The sequence below is a fragment of the Magnolia sinica genome, chromosome 14 (genome assembly GCF_029962835.1).
Source record: "Magnolia sinica isolate HGM2019 chromosome 14, MsV1, whole genome shotgun sequence".
NCBI lineage: Eukaryota > Viridiplantae > Streptophyta > Magnoliopsida > Magnoliales > Magnoliaceae > Magnolia > Magnolia sinica.
The window spans coordinates 57,075,551-57,080,182 of record NC_080586.1 but is presented as its reverse complement, the minus strand read 5'-3'; positions in this window follow the sequence as shown (position 1 = coordinate 57,080,182).

Below are 4,632 nucleotides of genomic sequence, written 5' to 3'. Positions count from 1 at the left end.
CTTTCACCCAATACTCTCGCCGTTCTCCACCGCCCGACAAAATTCCTCCTTCCAATGTCTGTCCAATCTCTCCCAAAGTGAGTTCTCTCCTCCCTGCTCTCCATTTTTTCTTGCGAGTAGTGGAACCCATCCGACTAGCGACCACTAGCCGGGTGGCTCTGGTATAGTTGAATGAACTTCTAGTTTGGTCAAACAAACCCATCCGACCAGCGACCACTAGCCGAGTGGCTCTGGTACAGTCAGACGAACCTCTGGTTTGGTCAAACAAACCCATCCGACCAGCGACCACTAGCCGGACAAATCTCTGACACAGTTCGAACCCATCCGACCAGCGACCACTAGCCGGACAAATCTCTGACACAGTTCGAACCCATCCGACTAGCGACTACTGGCCGGACGAACCTTTGATACAGTCGGACGGTGTCTCTGGTACAGTCGGAGCTCAGCTTGAACTCGGCTCGAACTAGACCGAGCTGCTAGCCGAGCCGAGTACGAGTTGTTGTTCGAAGCTCAAAGGCCGAGCCGAGCCAAGCACGAGCTGAGACTCAAGCTGTCCGAGTCGAGCACGAGCTGGGCAAAAGCTTGGGTCAGCTCGGCTCGGCTCGACCTGTGTACACCTCTAGTTATTACCACTCTAATAAACTGTAGGCACAAATATCATCCTAATGCAAAACTTCTGTTACCCCAGGCATTTAATCCCCATTGTTTCATGTGGTATGGATCACATGAGTTTTGGATTTGCCTGATTTTTAAACTCCTGTCTTATTGTGGACTTGCAAAGCAGATTGACGGAGTGGATTTGTCATGTACATCTCTGTGGTCCCCACACAACCCTTGGTTCTATCAAGAAGAGCATTGCATATGGTGCATTAATTGAGCGGTCATGTTTGAGAGATGTATGTGGATGGGGTATAGGTGTCCCGAATTTAGTGGCAAGGCAATAGCATGTTTTGTCTCCAATTCTTCAAAAGATAGAAATTAAGACAATAGAGGCAAATACGACTAATTATCAATTTTCAGACATTTGTGGTTTGTTTTTACTGAACAGATTTTCATGAAGAAAAAAAAAAGTGCTTATTTTCATATATTAAAACTTTTTTCAGACAAATTACCAAACGAATTTTTCAGGACTAATTAAGTATTTAAATTCAGCAGTTTAAGCTTTCAGTTAGTAAATTAATTTTCAGACCTTAATTTTCAGTTTACCAAACGGCACCGGCACCTTAGTAATACAACAATCACTTAAAAACTATGGAAAGTGCAATGATTGTTCTCTGGACTCCTCCCTTCTTGTCTCTTCGCTATCCAAACATTAAAAACTATCACATCAATGGAAAAACTTTTTCCTCGCCATTGATTTTCATGTAATTGGTGATATCAAAACATGCCCATTAAGGTGATTGGTAGCAGTGCAGCAATGGTAAGAAGGTATGACGGATAACAAGTAGGGTTGTAGTCGGAGTTGGTCACTAGTGTAAAGTGGGAGGATGTTAAGACAGAATTCAATCAAAAGACTCCACAAGAAAATCTAGTTTAAGGATCCGCTCTTGAAAAAAAAAAACTAACTATTATAAGGAATTATGCTCAAAAGTACTTGCTGCAAAAACACACATGAATTTGGTTTTTGTGCCATACTAGCATATTGGAAGTTGCATTCATTTGCTTAACAAATAGCTACTGCCTAAAAAATACTAGGCAAATACTACAAAAGCCCTTACAGATTGACACAGGTTGCATTGGTTGAAAGGTACCAAAATGCAAAATGAAGCAGTTCTTGAACAAAATTTCAAGTTGATGTACACAATTAGTGATAGACCCAACTTGTTTATTTCATGCCACATGAAAGGTTCTCACTTAAAATTTGGTCATGACTAATAAACTCAAATACATATATCAGTAAAACAGTAAAATGGGGGGGGGGGGGGGGGGATCTTTAGTATTTAATGTCCTGATTGGCAGATGCCTAAAAAGAGGATCTTTAGTATTTAATGTCCTGATTGGTAGATGCCTAAAAATGAGTTCATCTCATTTTATTTAACAGTAACTATGTGTATTAGAGATTTTAATACTATTACAAAATGAGTTCATGTTATGTGTTAGAGATCGAGTTCTCTAATTCATAATAACTGTTAACTAAAATGAGATGAACTCATTTTTAGTCGTTTACCAAACTGGGCCTAAATGTTGGCTGGCAATCATTGCCAACCAATGCAAAATGGGGGTAACAAGGCTATTATGATGATGATGATGACAACAAAGATGAAATTTTTAACACCTACTCATTATTGGATAACACCTGGGACAGCTCACAACTTCAACATATGGAATCTCTCTGCCTTTTGTTTTTCTTAAACCAAATGGAATTGAAATTACACTTCTTGAAACTTCATTCCATGTTCTCATGGTTTTACTTACATTTATACAAGAAACTTACACTCAATAATATAAATCCAAAAAGAAAAAATAAAATAAAAAATACATTCAATTATCTACAATAACTCATTGATCAAAACTATCTATTATAAATTAATTTATAGAATTATGCATATAAAAATTGGTAAAGGTTTAAAGCAGAAAAGTTATAGATTTAGATAAACAATTTGTAAATTGAAGGATGGAGGATGGATGGGGAAAAATAAAGGACAAATGATTTGGAATCTCTTCAATCATGGTTGCGTGGAGTCTCGCCATGCAATCTAAAACAGCCAAACTTCTGGGAAATGACTTGCAGCCCTATGATAACCCATCATGGGTTTTAAGAAAAAAAAAGAAAAAAGAAGAAGAGTAAACAGAAGTTTCATTCATCATTCACACAACTATTCTAGAAAGAATTGATTGCATGTATATATATTTTTCAAGAACAAAACAAACACATTCATCATTCACATAACTATTCTAGAAAGAGTTGCTTGCATGTATATATACTTTTCCAGAGCAAAACAAACACTAATCCCCTAACCATTCATTAGTTCTAATCTGGACCATCTATTCTAATAAAATATTAAGGAAGCTTTTTATACCATTGTGCTACGGAATTGAACCCATCTCCCATTGTTGCCTTCAAACAAGATGAGGACTGAAAACAAGTGTGCTGTTCTTTGATGGAGAAATTTCAGGATTGTGCTGTTACTTGGCAATTTTTTAGTTGAACATGAACTATTCTTGTGCTTCCTTTCTTAACCATCTATTCTTCTGTCCACCTATTGGAATTTTTCTTGCAAGGACCATCCACAGTGGAGCCCAAAGTATCAACAAGTTTTGATGATTTTACCAATGGCCCCATTTGTACAGACTGAAAACCGAAAGTTACTTGTGGCCCGACCGTTGTGTCATTGTCATCATCATCAAAACCTTGTCCCAACTATTTGGGCCCAAAGTGATAATACCACTAATAAAAGTATCATTATATTCAATCAAAATAAAAATAAAATCCTGGAACCTGTCCAGTTGGTTAAGAAGAAACAAGTTGAAAAAAAAAATCAACAAGAAAATAAATCATTGTACTCAATAGGAAAGGGATTGCGTACCCATGGTACCTGAATATGGGTATCAAGCATGGAAAGGATCAGATTCTGCGAATCCTCAAAATCCAAAATCTCAGTAAACAGGTACTGATCGGTTACTGCTGATGAGTACAATCATGTTAAAATACTTGCCTAGAACAATATCAAAAGTTCTTTATTTATTTATTTTGTTGTTGAAGAGAATCAAAAGTTCAATTTATCATCCATACAAAATTCTAAATGATTAACAACAATAGAGTTTGAACAGTGATCCCCAAAAAAATGTAGATTGAAATCCTAGAAGATTTCAATTTCAAGTCTCATTGAAGGAGGATACCTTATCCAAGTATCCAAACATCGGACTAAAAGTACTCAAGTTTTTTAAGGACCTGAGGATCATAGCTGCAAAAACCTGGAGAAATAACCTGTAGATATCAAATCGAGCTCAACAATAAACAAGTAACAATCAATCCCAGGTCATCAAACTCCCCGGATTGGCAGACCCCAAGTTCAGAAATCCAAAAGAACTCCACAATTTTCTCTGTCATTTAGCCATAAATTTCATTTGATTTAGATAGCTTTCAATGTATGAATAAATTCACAAAGTACTGTGATTTACATAAGAAAGACTTTCCACTTGTTAAAATGTGACATGACGGGCATGTTTCAGACACAGGAACATGGTTGTTAGGAACAACCTTCAATCGATCATTTTTATTGTCTTTAGTGCGATGTATAAGTGTGATAAAGTTTGTGGCAAACTGTGTCACACCCGGTTAGACGATATCCCCCTAACACTCCTCCCACATCGCAGCCAACAACCATGAGTGACTGCATACGAAGTTCGTTAGCCTCCTCACCACCTTAATGATGTTCCCGATTGTCTCTCTCTATCTTATCGACTTGAGCATCAGGTCCATGCAGTGAGTCACACATGAGGTCAAATACATATTGTTCTTCTTCATCAACTTCCTCCCTGCCTTGATGAACACACTACCGTTATCTATCACAACTTGCACCAGATTCTTTAAGCACACCTCTTTAATCCCTCCCTTGACAAGGCTATATATATAAGAGTGATCCTTTATGTGGGCGGATGTATCAACAAATTTGACGAAAACAGGCCGCC